This window comes from Macaca thibetana, chromosome 11 (assembly GCF_024542745.1).
Source record: "Macaca thibetana thibetana isolate TM-01 chromosome 11, ASM2454274v1, whole genome shotgun sequence".
NCBI lineage: Eukaryota > Metazoa > Chordata > Mammalia > Primates > Cercopithecidae > Macaca > Macaca thibetana.
The window spans coordinates 3209378-3225484 of record NC_065588.1 but is presented as its reverse complement, the minus strand read 5'-3'; the positions used below and the strand labels follow the sequence as shown (position 1 = coordinate 3225484).

General features: G+C 49.3%; 1 protein-coding gene across 2 annotated transcripts in view; it reads right to left on the bottom strand.

Annotated features, from left to right (window-relative positions):
- Positions 1-16107, bottom strand: part of TSPAN9 (tetraspanin 9) — a 209456-nt gene that overhangs the window by 163344 nt on the left and 30005 nt on the right. Inside the window, exon 1 of one of the 2 annotated variants that reach the window (XM_050750181.1) lies at positions 2537-2979. The exons of the other annotated variant lie outside the window; for it this stretch is intronic. The gene's annotated coding sequence lies outside the window, so the exon portion shown is untranslated. Of the gene's footprint in view, positions 1-2536; positions 2980-16107 lie in introns of those variants that run through there. 2 annotated transcript variants of the gene reach the window in all.

Sequence of the window (16107 nt, the reverse complement as noted above, 5' to 3'; positions counted from 1 at the left end):
TACCAGGCATGGGGGTGTGTGCCTGAAGTCCTAGCTACTCAGGACTTGATCTGCTGCTAGCCTAGCAGATCAAGGCTGCAGTGAGCTATGACTGTGCTACTGCACACCAGCCTGGGTGACAGAGCAAGTCTCTATCTATTTTTAAGAGAAGAAAGGAGGGGAGGGGAGGGGAGAACTCAGATAAGCAGCAAGATGGTTCACAGTTTAAAGTCAGATAGACTCAAGCTGGAATGCTGCCCCTAACAGTAGCTATGTGACTGATACAGCCCCAACAGTAGCTATGTGACTGATACAGCCCCCAACAGTAGCTATGTGACTGATACAGTATATATAACTTCACAGCCTTCAGTCAAGGTTTGCAAACTCAGGTACCTACGAGGTGGAAAACATAAATTCAGGAAGCTAGCTGTGTACAAGGGCATGTCCCAGCACTGTGCCAAGACTGAGGGGTCAGGAAAGCACAGCCCTATATGGAGGTGGTACCTGAGAGTCAGATCCAGCCAATTGTTGCCACTGGGCAGCACAGGCTCAGGGTAACTAGACCTTCCAACTTTAAAAAGCCAACATCGGCTAGGTGCAGCGGCTCATATCTATAACCCTAGCACTTTCGGAAGCCAAGGCAGGAGGATCGCTTGAGCTCAGGAGTTTGAGACCAGCCTGGGCAACATAGTGAGGCCTTGTCTCTACCAAAAAAAAAAAAATTTTTTTAATTAGCCAGATATGGTGGCACGTGCCTGTGGTCCCAGCTACTCAGGAGGCTGAGGTGGGAGGATCACTTGAGTTTGGGAGGTCGAGGCTGTAGTGAGATGTGATCACACCACTGTACTGTAGCCTGGGCAACAGAGCAAGAACCTAGAAAGAAAAGAAAAGAAAAGAAAAGAAAAGAAAAGAAAAGAAAAAGAAAACAAGGACAGGAGGACAGAAAGACAGAAAGAAAGAAAAGCAAAGCAAAGCCAACATCCTTATTTTGAAAAATCTCTCCAGTGTGTCGGTTGGGCCCAAACAAAATGCATCTGTGGCCTGGATCAGACCTAGCGGCCACTGGATTGCAACCTCAGCTCTAAGCCTGAGATCTGCAAAATGGGGGCAAATAAAAGAGCCTCGCTTTGGGAGAATGAGATGGGATTAGGTCTGTCAAGCATTTCACGCCACCTGACACACAGAAAGCACTTGATAAATGGTGACTATTAACTAGGCAGAGTTGGAAGGGACTTCAGGAAGACCCACCCCAACCTTCTTGTTCCACAAGATGAAACTCAGGTCCTACGACTGAGCCACAACCTGCAAAGGAGCCGGTGGCCAGCGGCAGGCTGGACCCAGGCCCACTGACTCCCACCTGAGTTCTGAAGGCCCAAGCCGCCTCTCTCACTTACAGAAGCAGTTTATCACCCACCACTCCATAAGGGTCCCTCCTGGGGGCTGGTCTACCCCGTTACGGGCATCTCCCCCAAGGGAAGTGTTGTGTGTACATCTTTTTGATTCACCAGCAGAGCTCAGCCTCACCTCGGGCAGGTGATGGGGGCTTGGTCAGCAAGAACTGACTGACTGATCCGTGGCAATGCTCTCCCAGCTCTCCCGGCCCCGCAGTTCAGTTTACACTGTATGTGGTCCTTGGCCCAGGCCTGCGCCAAGGTCAACCTCCTGCCCTAGCCCAACCCGGGCTAGTGGAAAGGAAACCCTGGGCATAAAAGGGGGTGACATCAATAGGTAGAGAGATGAGGAGGGGACAGAGAAGGGCTGAGCTAAAGAAGGCATGCCAGAGGGACATGACGTGTACTTGGGGCAGGGCCAGAGTGCGGGCTGGCACAGCTGGGGAAGAGAGAGTGACAGGCTGGCACAGGAGTAGGGAGAGCAGATTCCAGGGGAAGACTGTGGCTGCTGGCGGCACAAGGGTCCCCAGACAGAGGGACTCTGGCCCTGCTGGGTTTCTGCCACCCAGGTCCTGCCGGGTTTAATCAGCCAGGTTCCAAAGAGCCGAGCTGTGTTCCCTGAGGTTCGGAGCACGCCAAGGTTGTGTCCTGTCCCCAGGCCCCCAAGATCCTGTTTGAACTCGTTCTTACTGAAAAACTTTCCACACTTGAGGGCTCCGGGAGTTACGGCCTTGGAATTCCTCCCACTCGTTCCAAAGCATACATTAAAGCTTTCCAATTAACACCAGCTGAAAAGTAAACCTTCATTTTAAAGAGGCAACAGAGGAAAGGAAGAGGGAAGGAGTGGGCAATGAATTTCCCAACCAGGCAGCTGAAACGTAGAATGGTTGGGCTGAAAGGACCTCAAGGCTCATCTGGTACAAACCCTTTGTGCTATGGAGAGGCACCCGGGCCCAGAACGCGGAGTGACGTGCACATGGTCACACAGCCAGCCCACTTGGAGCAACACCAGACTCCGGGGTGGCCGGCAGCCAGGCCCGTGCCCTTTGAGTGACAGGGCATTGCACTGTCCCACAGTCCATATTCTCACCTGGGAACAGCCAACACCTCCCCACAGAGGCAAAAGCCCAACGTCACCCACACCTTTCAGCACAGGTTTCTCTCACCTGCCAATGGCTCACTCTCCTCCCCAAATCAAAGGAGGTGACCTGAAAGAAGGGAGAAGGGGAGGGCACAGGATCTGGTCAGCAGAGAGGAGCGGGGGTGCATTCACAGCAGAGAGGCCCTCCGGTGAAGCACACAGCCCTCCAGGCAGGGGCAGGACGGACTGAGAGGATGGGGAGGGAGAGAAGGCCGAGGCTTCCTGCAGGAAAAAGCACACACAAACATCACATGGTCGACAGCGTTTCACAACAAAGCTCCTGGAAGGCAGGGGCTGATCTGGGAGTCCCAGCAGGCCTGGCGAAGCTCAGACCCAAGTTTCCCCCATGGAAAGAACACGGACTTTGGAATGACCCAGATTTGAGTTTAAATCCCTTCTCTGGCATCCAGACTGGAGGACCTTGGGGAGTCAGTGAACCCCCCACTGAGCCTTGTTTTTCTCACCTATAAATAGATGTCTAGCACAACACCTGATGCATCAAAGGTAAAGCAGGGGCCGGGCGCGGTGGCTTATGCCTGTAATCCCAGCACTTTGGGAGGCCGAGGTGGGCGGATCACAAGGTCAGGAAATCAAGACCATCCTGGCTAACACGGTGAAACCCCGTCTCTACTAAAAATACAAAAATGAGCTGAGCGCGGTGGCGGGCACCTGTAGTCCCAGCTACTCGGGAGGCTGAGGCAGGAGAATGGCGTGAACCCGGGAGGCGGAGCTTGCAGTGAGCCGAGATCGCACCACTGCACTCCAGCCTGGGCAACAGAGCGAGACTCTGTCTCAAAAAAAAAAAAAAAAAATAGAAAAATTAGCTGGGCATGATGGCGGGCGCCTGTAGTCCCAGCTACTCGGGAGGCTGAGTCAGGAGAATGGCGTGAACCCGGGAGGCAGAGCTTGCAGTGAGCTCACGCCACTGCACTCCAGCCTGGGACACAGAACCAGACTCCGTCTCAAAAAAAAAAAAAAAAAGGTAAAGCAGGAACTGCTGGTTATTCACACTGCTGAGACTTTCCTCCTGATATCTTATCCACTCTTGGCCACTTTATAAGCATCCTGAGGGCAGAAAGCATAGCACCTTGTCCAGTGTGGGGTCAGGGAACCAGCTTGGAGAATATCCATTTCTGGGCTTTCTAAACATTCCCCTACCGTCGCTGTCGGGGGTACAGCAAGGGGCTGCATCTGTGACCATGTCCCAAAGGCGGTGCTAAGCTCCATTGTCACCCTACTCCATCCACACGCCAGGGTCCCTGTGGACACGGTGATCTCGGTCCTGAGCCCACAGCTCTCCCACACCGTCCACCGAAGTCCTGCCTGTCTTTGCAACCTGCGTGCCAGGCTTAGCAAGCCATCTGACCCTCATCACATCTCTGGAGGGGCCGGAGGGAAGAAAAGGAGGCGTTTTCCACCGGTCACAGATGATGAAACTGAGGCAAAGAAATTAGGCTGCTGCTACCTGGCAGTCAGCACAAGGCCAGTTCACACCGTGGCTGGGAGTGGGAGAGACCCGCTGGGCACAGCTGCAGGGAGGGCGTGCTAAGGAGTCCAAAGGCTACAGGTGCAGTGGGGCTGAGAGGAAAATTTCCCCATGTTTGTCAATAAATATAAAACAAGTATCCCTGTTCCATTAAAAAAAAAAAGCAGGGAGGGGGCTGGCCGGGCCCGGTGGCTCATGTCTGTAATCCCAACACCTTGGGAGGCCAAGGTGGTCGGATCAACTGAGGTCAGGGGTTCGAGACCAGCTTGGCCAACATCATGAAATTCCATCTCTACAAAAATACAAAAATTAGCTGGGCATGATGGTGGGTGCCTGTAATCCCAGCTACTCGGGAGGCTAAGGCAGGAGAATCACTTGAACTCAGGAGACAGAAGTTGCATGAGCCGTGATCACGCCACTGCACTCCAGCCTGGGCGACAGAGCGAGACTCCATTTCCAAAAAAAAAAAGGCAGGGGGGTGGGGGCCGTGCGGGAATCAGGTAAATGTGATAATGTAGCTGTTAGTGGTGGAAAGGAGGATGAGGATTTTCTATATGCCAGGGGGGTTCTAGATGCTTCACGTATCAACTCACTTCACATTTGAATAACCTTGTAAACTAGATCCTTTATAATCCCCACTTCACAGGCGAGAAAAGGGTCTTAAATAGCTTCCATGTCACATAACTGGAGAGCGGCAGGCCCAGGACGGGAACCTGACGCAGGGCGCTAACCACCTCCCTGCACTGCCTCTTACCACACATGCCTTCTCCACCTTCAGGCCATTCCCTTCACCTCCCAGCCCTAGGGCGACAGCCAGGCAGGCAAACAGTCCTGCAGGTCCCAGGACCAGCAGCCACTGCCTCCCAAGGTGCTTCCTCTCGCTGGAGGGGTCCGGGACCTGGATCTGCTCAGGGGATTGGACAACTGCTCCAACTCCCTAAAAATCAGGCCAGAATTCTCCTGGGATGTGCTGTTCCCACCGTCTCAGATTCCCAGAAGAACAGATGGACAGGGGAATTTCTGAATGAGTAACTAACCACAGAAAAATAAAGTTATGTAAATCAGCCTGGAACACGATTACAAAGGAATTAGGCATGGCCTTTCCAAAACTCAGCCTGAGGAAGCGGGAGATACCCGGAATGTGTGTGCTCCCTCCCTGCTGCCTGCCCCGGGGCAGAGCTGGGCCCACTGTGGGTTTCCAGGCTGCCCCTCTTTACAAAATGACAAGGTTTTTACCCCACGGGCAGCAGCAGAGGGACTGCTAAATGCACTTGGATTTCTCCCACCAACAGAAGAGACAGGCCCTAAGATACGAAAATCAGGCAAATAGTCCAACCGTTCCCTCTCCCCTCCCCTTGTTCTGTGTCCGCTGAAGTGCTTTTATTAATGATCCACTCACCACAATCTCCCTCCTGCAGCTTATAAAACAGAGTCCAAAAAATGTACCAATGACTCTGCCCTATCAGGATAGGAAATGACGGCAGGAAAACTCGAAATCCTCCCATCGCAAGCCCTTCCAGCAGAATGGGCCGCCCTTGCAACACCCGTCAGGAAACCTGGATGACAAGGAACCGTCTGTGTAGCCACCCAAGACAGCCTGGAAAACAGGAGGGGAAATTTGGACAGGCCTCAGCTGGAATTCTATGTTTTCCATAATTTAGAATGAGGCTATCTATCCTGCTTGCCTACTTCCTTTCCTAAAGCCATCCTGCTTGTAAAGGTGAAGATCTGTCACCCTGAAAGGCTTACAACTCTTCTGACACTCAGTTTGTGTCTGTCCCCAGTGGGGATGTCCCTCCACCCCTCAGAGCCACCTCGGGCTGAGGCTGAGTCCAGGAAACAACAAACAACAAACAAGCCAGAATGCGTCCAAGGGCGGCCACAGGGGTGGTGGGGTCTAGAAACGAAGTTGTCTGAGAAACAGCTGATGGAACTGGAGAAGAGACAGAGGGGTTCTGTTGTCAAATACTCCCAGGTTGTCATGTGGACCACAGGGCAGGCGCGCACTCCCGGGCTCTGGCGGCAGAGGCATGGCCAAAGGATGGCTCCAGGAAGGCAGGGCTGAAAAGCTGAGCTGTGCAGCAGCGGGGGGCAGTTCTCATCAGCAGAAACAGCCAAGCAAATGCCGGCCACATGACGGGAATCCAGTGCGAGGGTGACCTACGGGGACCCTTGCTCCTCCAAGGGCCTCTCTTTACCTTACAACAATCACGAACCCTGCCGAGCAGCGTGACTCAGGACGGACGGCTCTTTCTCGGTTTTTAGTACCGTTTATTCTAAGTGCTCACGAAGTGCATTTCGCTCAGCACTTCACAAGCATTGCCGTGTTTCATCCTCATCAGAACCTAGTACGGCAAGTACGATGCCTGTCGTCACATGGTAGGAACCCAAAAACATCCCTTCTACCAACGAGAAAACTGTGGCTCAGAGAGGATTCGGAGCTTGCTAAGGTCAAGTGTCCGGGCAGCAGCAGAACTTGATTGTGAACCCCAGTCTGAAGCCCCAGGGCCTGCACCCTGATCCGCTATGCAGCTTACAGGGGCAGCAGCAGTCTTGGTCTCGAGAGACCTGTTAAAGGGTTGGCAGGCTGTGATCAAATGCAACGGGACATCACTAGCAGGTATCAAGTTATTTTCCCAAAATGTTCAATAAACACACATTGCTTTTACAAAAGAAAAGAGCGAAACTTTTATCTAAATGATCAAGTTCAGCCCACTGTCTTGCAATCAGAAATGTGTCCGCTTAAGAAGTAGTTAGCCAATGGCCGGGCGCGGCAGCTCGTGCCTATAATCCCAGCACTTTGGGAGGCCAAGACGGGCGGATCACCTGAGGTTGGGAGTTCGAGACCAGCCTGACCAACATGGAGAAACTCCGTCTCTACTAAAAATACAAAATTAGCCAGGCGTGGTGGCGCATGCCTGTAATCCTAGCTACTTGGATGGCTGAGGCAGGAGAATCGCTTGAACCTGGGAGGCAGAGGTTGCGGTGAGCTGAGATCACGCCACTGCACTACAGCCTGGGCAAAAACAGCGAAACCCCGTCTCAAAAAAAAAAAAAAAAAAAAAAAGAAGTAGTTAGCCAGTCAAAAAGACAGGCAGTAAAAAGGTTTGTTAAAAAAATAAAAATAGAGTTGTCTGCAAGGATGTGGAGAAACCAGAGTCCTCACACACTGCTAGTGGGAACGTAAAATGGTACAGCTGCTTTGGAAAACAGCCTGGAAGTCTTTAAACAGTTCCACACACAGTTACCGTATGACCCGGTGCTACAGACTGAATATTTGTGTACCCAAAATATTCCCATGTTGAAATCCTGGGCCCCAAGGTGATGGTATCAGCAGGTGGGGCCTTCGGGAGGTGATTAGGTCATGAAGATGGAGCCTTCAGGAACGGGACTAGTGCCCTAATGAAAGGGACCTCAGAGACCTCTCTTGCCCTGTTTCCACTGCACGAGGATATAAGTTTAGAACCCAGAAGACGGCTTCACCAGGACCTGACCACGCTGGCACCATGATCTGGGACCCCCCAGCCTCCAGAACTGGCAGAAATAAATGCCTACTGTTCATTAAGCCACCCGGTCTGTGGGACTTTGCTATATACAGCAGCCTGAGCTAAGACCCCCTGCAATTCCACTCGCAGGTATTTGCCCAAGAGAAATGAAAACACATGACCACACAAAAGCGTGGTACATGAACCTCACAGCCACATTAGGTGTAAGCCAGAAAAGGTGGTAATAACTCAAATGTCAGTCAACGACGAATGGGTACAGATAAACAAAATGTGGTCTGTCCGTATGCTGGAATATTACTGAGCCCTAAAAAGGAATGGAATTCTGACACATGCTACAACATAGATGAACCCTGAAAACCTTACGCTAAGTGGAAGAAGTCAGTCACAGAAGACGACATATTGTATAATTCTATTCATATGTCCAGGGTAGGTAAATCATGGAGACAAAAGGGACATTAATGGTTGGCTAAGGCAGGGAGAAAAACTGGGGGCGGGGAAGCGGGGCATGGGAGTGACTGTTAATGGAGTTTCTTTTGGGGGTGATGAAAAGGTTCTAAAATTGACAGTGCTGATGGTCACACGCTGAGAATATGGTAAAAACCACTGAACTGTCCTCTTCAGATAGACAAACTCTATGGTATGTGAGTTACATCTCAATAACACAAACCTGTTGGCCTTCTTCCTTAATGTTATCAGATTACAGGGAATTTTTTTTTTTTTTTTAGATGGAGTCTCACTCTGTCACCCAGGCTGGAATGCAATGGTGCAACCTTAGTTCACTGCAACCTCCACCTCCTGGGTTCAAGCGATTCTCCTGCCTCAGCCTCTGGAGTAGCTGGGATTATAGGCGCCTGCCACCACAGCTGGCTAATTTTTGTATTTTTAGTAGAAATGGGGTTTCACCACATTGGCCAGGCTGGTCTCGAACTCCTGGCCTCAGGTAATCCACCCACCTCAGCCTCCCAAAGTGCTGGATGTGAGCCACCATGCCTGGCCAGACTGCAGGGAATCTAATGAAGGAGAGCGATTATGGGGTTAATGAAAGAAAGACAGCACCCCACAAACTCACCACCTCCTGCCAGTGTCTAAGGTGTCACTCACTCACTCAACAAACACTCACTAAACACATGCTATATGCCATGCACCGCTCTACATGAGGGGTCAGCAAACCACAGTCTGCGGGCTGAGTACAGCCCACCACCTGTCTTTGTATGGCCTGCATGCGAGAAATGGTTTCTGTACTTCATAAGGTTGAAAAAAAATCAAAAGCAGAATATTCCATGATGTGGAAATGACATGAAATTTAAATTTCAATGTCCGTAAATACATTTTTTGGAACACAATCGCACTCATTTATGGAGTGTCTGCAGCCACTTCTGTGCTGCAAGGGCAGGGTTGAGCAGCTGCAACACAGACCATATGGTCTGCAAAGCCTAACATGTTTACAGTCAGGTCCTTTACAGATGAAATCGGCTGATCACAGAGCTAGATGTCAGAGATGCAGGAGAGGAGAAGGGATGAGTAACAGTCAGGGCCTCTGCCTTCGTGGGGTTTATGACCCACTGAGGATGACAGTCAGGGTCTGAGGATCACATAAGTGAGTACACAATTATAAACGAGGGGAAATGCTGCTGGGAGGGCCAGACCCTACTGCCCAGTGAGCACGTGTGACAAGGGGACCTGCCCAGGCCAGGGGTCCAGGCCAGCGCCCCTGGAGAAGGACTTGACTCTGGACCTGGGGACATGAAGGGAGCCACATTTGCAAAGCCCCAAAGAGGGAGGGGAGGGTGCAAGGCCCAATAAAGGGGTAAAAGGACACTGAAGCTGCAGGGCAGAGTGAAGGACAGGGCATGCATGGCACCTGGCACTGTCAAACTGGCACACCCCTGAGGGTCTCCTGGGGTTCACAGACCAGGTCTGTGTCACTGGAGAATGTGGGAAGGGGACTGAGAACCATCTGATACACCTAGTACCAGGCGACCTAAGAAGATAGAAGACGAAAGAGTTCATCAACCAAAAAAATATCTGTTGATCACCTAACAAAGTGCCCATCACTTTATTTATCCAATATAGTACAGGACACAAAATAAGAAAGAGGCCTTCTTTTGGCTGGGCGTGGTGGCTCAAGCCTGTAATCCCAGCACTTTGGGAGGCCAAGGCGGGCAGATCACGAGGTCAGGAGATCGAGACCATCCTGGCTAACATGGTGAAACCCCGTCTCTACTAAAAAATACAAAAAAACTAGCCGGGCGAGGTGGCGGGCGCCTGTAGTCCCAGCTGCTCGGGAGGCTGAGGCAGGAGAATGGCATAAACCCGGGAGGCGGAGCTTGCAGTGAGCTGAGATCTGGCCACTGCACTCCAACCTGGGCAAAAGAGCGAGAGTCCGCCTCAAAAAAAAATAAAATAAAATAAGAAAGAGGCCATCTTTTGACTTCAACAGGAAAGAGCAAGTTGAAGAAACAAGCCCAGTTTCTCATCATGGCCTCAGGACCTGATCAGAGCCGGGTCCCACTACTCAAACATAATTGCACTCGTGTCCCCAGTGCCTGGAATGAGCCTCCCCAGGCATCCACCAGGACTGCTCTCTCTGTCCCTTGGAGGGTCCATCAGATGTGACTGACTGGAGACGCTCTCCCTCCCCACCACACAGGCCCTGTGCCGTACCTGCAGCACCTAGGCCTTTACCCCATCCCTTTCTGCACCACACTTCCCGCTACCCAACAGACACATACTCCCTTGATGGGCTCTTACATTAGAATGTAAGCTTATGAGGACGGGAATTTCATTTTTCTCACTGCGTATTCCCAGCACTATGACCTGACATAGAGTTAGCTCTCAATAAATATTCATGGAATAGCTCCTGAACGACCATTGGGTCGATATAGAAGTTAACAAGGAAATTGGAGAATTTCTGGAAACAGGCTGGGCACAATGGCTTATTCCTATAATATCCACACTTTAGGAGGCCACGGCAGGAGGATTGTAGGAGCCAGGAGTTCAAGACCAACCTAGGCAATACAGCTAAACCTTATCTCTACAAAAAATTTAAAAATTAGCTCGGTGTAGTGGCATGTGCCTATAGCCCCAGCTACTGGGGAGTCTGAAATGGGAGGATCACTTGAGTCCAAGAGGTCGAGACTGCAGTGAGCTACGGTCCCTCCAGCCTGGGAGACAGAGTAAGACCCTGTCCCAAAAAAAAAAGCAGAAATAAATGAGATTGAGAGTAAAAAATATATATATATAAAAGATCAATGAAACAAAATCAGTTGTTTTAAAGATAAAATCTGATTCTGCTGAGCATAAAAATAAAAACAAAAACTTTTTAAATAAAATGAGATCTAATTCTAGAAAAGAACAAAATTGACAAACTTTTAACCAGACTAAGAAAAATAAAAAGAGGATCCAAATAAATAAAATCAGAGATAAAAATGAAACATTACAATTGATACCACAGAAATTCACAGGCTCATTAGAGACTACTAAGAGCCACTAGATGCCAATAAACTGAAAACCCTGGAAGAAACGCATAAATTCCTAGACAATGAATATTCACAGACTAAATACAAACACAAAACACCTAAAGAAAATGTAGGCCGGGCACGGTGGCTCACGCCTGTAATCCCTGCACTTTGGGAAGCCGAGACGGGCGGATCACGAGGTCAGGATATCGAGACCATCCTGGCTAACATGGTGAAACCCCGTCTCTACTAAAAAAATACAAAAAACTAGCTGGGTGAGGTGGCGGGCGCATGTAGTCCCGGCTACTCGGGAGGCTGAGGCAGGAGAATGGCGTAAACCCGGGAGGCAGAGCTTGCAGTGAGCTGAGATCTGGCCACTGCACTCTGGCCTGGGCGACAGAGCGAGACTCCATCTCAAAAAAAAGAAAAAAAAAAAGAAAATGTAGGCCAGGTGCGGTGGCTCACGCCTATAATCCCAGCACTTTGGGAGGCCAAGGCGGGCGGATCACAAGGCCAGGTGATCAAGACCATCTTAGCTAACACAGTGAACCCCGTCTCTATTTAAAAATACAACAAAATAGCCAGGCGTGGTGGCGGGCACCGGTAGTTCCAGCTACTCGGGAGGCTGAGGCAGGAGAATGGCGTGAACCCGGGAGGTGGAGCTTGCAGTGAACACGGTTCGCGCCACTGCACTCCAGCCTGGGCGACAGAGAGAGACACAGTCTCAAAAACAAAACAAAACAAAAAAAGAAAATGTAAAGGCGACTTGTCCTCGATTTGTAACCTTGGGCAAGTTACCTCTTTACAGCTCAGTCTCCTCATGGTGAGGTAAAAATAATCAATGTGAGTAAAAATGTAATGCACCCAAGCACAGTGGGTCAAGCCGGTAATCCCAGCACCTTGGGAAGCCAAGGCAGGTGTATCACCTGAGGTTAGAAGTTCGAGACCAGTCTGGTCAACATGGTGAAACCCCTTCTCTATTAAAAATACAAAAATTAGCCAGGTGTAAAATTACACCTGTAATTCCAGCTACTCAGGAGGCTGAGGCACAAGAATCAGGGTTCCTTGATTCTTCCTGGGTTCCTTGAACCCAGGAAACGGAGGCTACAGTAAGCCGAGATCGCACCACTGCAATTCAGCCTGGGCAGCAGAGTGAGACTCTGTCTCTGTCTCAAAAAAAAAAAAAAAAAAAGGGTAATGCACATAAACACTGATCATTCTTACCATTTTTTGTGTTAGCATCTATTTTGTGTCACACATTAAAGGAGGGCAGTTTTAAATACATATCTCATTTAATCCTCACATAAACCTCATCAGGTAAGTTTTATTATAAATTTCTCTTAGATAGAAGCTCAGAGATACTAGGTGAGTTTTCCAAGGTCACCCAGTGAACAAGTATCAGAATTAAAATTCAAACCTGGCACTATCGGGCCTCAAGTTCTATCCTCCTTCCTCTATATCCAGCTATGAACCAAAAATATCCAAGGAGGCTGGCGAAAGGGGACTGACATCTCCCGGAGCAGCTGAGAAGTGTTATGAGGAGGTAGGATCTGGACCATGTTCTGAAGTGGTACAAGAATTCAGAGGAGGAGCAGAAGAAAGATATTCTAGGCCCAGAAAAGTGAAGGCACAGCAGTTCCTTTCCACAGGAGACTTACACTGTTGTGCCACAAATGAGGAGGACAATAGCAGAATCCCACGACTTGCACCTGGATGAAACCTTAGATGCAGCCAGTCCAACCACTTGTTTTACAGAACAAGAACCACGGTCTACGGTGATAGAGTGACCTGTAGAAGGTTGTAAAAGCTATAGACTCTGCCTGTGTTGCTGCTTCCTTTCTAAACTGGATGCTTTTTTATTTTTGTTCGTTTAATTCCTGGTTAAAAATTGGAGAATCAACACATGTTCACTGCAGCCACAGAAGATAAACCAGGATAAAGAAAAAGTCAACAGTGTCCCCACCACTAGCCAGAAACAATGCTAAATACTTGCATATGTAACATGTTCAGAGTTACAGTAAATGACTGGCACATCAGAACAGTCTGAACCTGGGTGAACTGTGCTTGTGTTTGCATTTCTGTTTCCAAGTCTGTTTGCAATTCATTCATGTGTTCACTCATTCAGCCAGCAAGGACTGAGGACCTCCTATGTAACCAGCACAGCTCTAGGCACAAAGGATCCTGCAACAAACAGACATAATGAAATGGACTTTTGTTCCTTTCCTGTAAGGCTAAAAAAAAACACCCACTGGACTGTTAAAAACAACAGATGAATCGGCCGGGCGCGGTGGCTCAAGCCTGTAATCCCAGCACTTTGGGAGGCCGAGACAGGTGGATCACGTGGTCAGGAGATCGAGACCATCCTGGCTAACATGGTGAAATCCCGTCTCTACTAAAAAATATAAAAAATTAGCCAGGGGTGGTGGCGGGCGCCTGTAGTCCCAGCTACTCGGGAGGCTGAGGCAGGAGAATGGCGTGAACCCGGGAGGCAGAGCTTGCAGTAAGCTGAGATCCGGCCACTGCAGTCCAACCTGGGCGACAGAGCGAGACTCTGTCTTAAAAAAACACAACAGATGAAGGCAAGTAAATGCACCATCTATGTCCTACTCAAAGATCTCCAAGAGAACCGGTACACTTACATCTACTGTGCCCCATGCCCCACTAAATCAACAGAAAAAAGACTTTTGGCCAGCATGGTGACTTCAAGAGACCCTGTCTCTTTAAAAAAAATTAGCAAATTAGTATCCTGGTATTTTTTATTGAGCTGTTAATATTTCCTAGAGCAGAACCTTCTAGTCTACCAGGGAGATCTAAAATGGAATTCCTGTGCCCAGGAGCCTATGGAGGAAGAGCACAAGGTCTTGGCCTCTGTACTTAAACCTAACGCCCTATCTTCCCTGTGCCTGGTTTCCTCAGTCCACAGACTAAGGACCTCCTGCTTTACCCTCTCCACAGAAAAAGCTCACAGCAGGCACAGTGGCTCACGCCTGTAATCCCAGCACTTTGGGAGGCCGAGGTGGGCAGATCACGAGGTCAGGAGATCGAGACCATCCTGGCTAACACAGTGAAACCCCGTCTCTACTAAAAATGCAAAAAATTAGCCAGGTGTGGTGGCAGGCACCTGTGGTCCCAGCTGCTCGAGAGGCTGAGGAAGGAGAATGGCGTGAACCCGGGAGGCGGAGCTTGCAGTGAGCCAAGATCACGCCACTGCACTCCAGCCTGGGCGACACAGCAAGACTCTGTCTCAAAAAATACTAATAAAAAAATAAAGAATCCTTCCTTCCAAAATGAAACTATCATTAATATCCTTAGAGAAAGAAGATAATGACGTTGTACCCATGAAACCAAAACCAAAAGGGTGCTACAAAAGAGAAATACTCAGAAAACAAAATTTCTTGAAATTAAAAATCTGCTAACTAAAATAAAAATCCCGACAGAAGGCAGGAAGCTAAAGTGAAAGAAATCTCCAGGAAAGCAAAGGAGGGGGATAGGAAAGAAAATAAAATTGTAAGACCAATCCAGGAGATTTAATATCTAAATTCTAGGAGTTCCAAAAGAAAGGAGAAAACGGGCACTTTGGGAGGCCAAGGCAGGCGAATCACAAGGTCAGGAGATCGAGACCATCCTGGCTAACATGGTAAAACCCCGTCTGTACTAAAAACACAAAAAATTAGCCGGGCGTGGTGGCGGATGCCTGTAATTCCAGCTACTAGGGAGGCTGAGGCAGGAGAATGGCATGAATCCAGGAGGCAGAGCTTGCAGTGAGCCGAGATCGCGCCACTGCACTCCAGTCTGGGCGACAGAGTGTGACTCCATCTCAAAAAAAAAAAAGAAAAAGAAAGGAGAAAACGGAGGAAGGAGACCATCGGTGAAGTAACTCAAGAAAATTTCCCTGAACTAAACAGTGTGTGTTTCAAGATCGAAAGGATCCACAGTGGATGAAAGTCGAGTCACACTAAATCACGTCATGTGTGACACAGCAGAACACTTGAGACAGACTTTTCCACAGGACACCAGAGACTGCAGAGAGAAAAGCCATGCTACCTTCAAAGGAATAAAACTGGAATGGCATTAGACTTCTTGACAGTAACCCTGGAATTTAAAAGAAAATTAAGGCCGGGCGCGGTGGCTCAAGCCTGTAATCCCAGCACTTTGGGAGGCCGAGACGGGCGGATCACGAGGACACAAGATCAAGACCATCCTAGCTAACATGGTGAAACCCCGTCTCTACTAAAAAAATACAAAAAACTAGCCGGGCGAGGTGGCGGGCGCCTGTAGTCCCAGCTACTCGGGAGGCTGAGGCAGGAGAATGGCGTGAACCCGGGAGGCGGAGCTTGCAGTGAGCTGAGATCCGGCCACTGCACTCCAGCCTGGGTGCCAGAGCGAGACTCCATCTCAAAAAATAAAAATAAAAATAAAAAGAAAAGAAAAGAAAATTAAGCAATGCTTTGCACAGAGTTGCGGGTGGGAGACTGGAACCTAGCTGAGATCCTACACCAAGCCAAAATATCAGCGAAGTGTGAATGCAGAATGAAGAGTTTTTTCAGATTTGCAAGACCAACAAATTTTCACAGAGTACCTACTACGTGGTCCACTGCACTGCCCTGTGGCACATTTATTACCCTGCATCGTAGCATCCGATGACTCACTGTCTACACCACAGACTCTAGAGGAGAGACTGTGCCTTATTCCTCTGAATACCTTCAGCACAGGGGTGAGCACAGGTGCTGTGGGGTTACACAAGAAAGGCACTCAGCCCAGAGGGGAACGCTTAGTTAATGGAGGGAGGTGATATCTAAACTGAGTCCACAAGGAGTATCCAGAGGCGTGAGGATCAGGTATTGAGGTTTTAGAGAGTTTCTTACTGGGTTTAGCAATAGAGTTGAAAGGATAAACAGCACGAGGTTGGTCCAGGCAGCAGGAGTATGTGCAAAGGTTTGGGGGCCTGGCCAGAGACAAGAGTCCCAGCTGACATTTGAAACTCAAGCCAGGAAAAAATGAATTCACGCCCAGGTAGCGCTAGTGATATCACCAGGTATCTGGATTTGTTTGGATCACCTTTTCCGGAACAAGGTAATTTACAAATAAATAAAATACAGCCAATCTGAGCCTGAAGAATGAGGACACTGAAGCAAAGGGCTGTCTC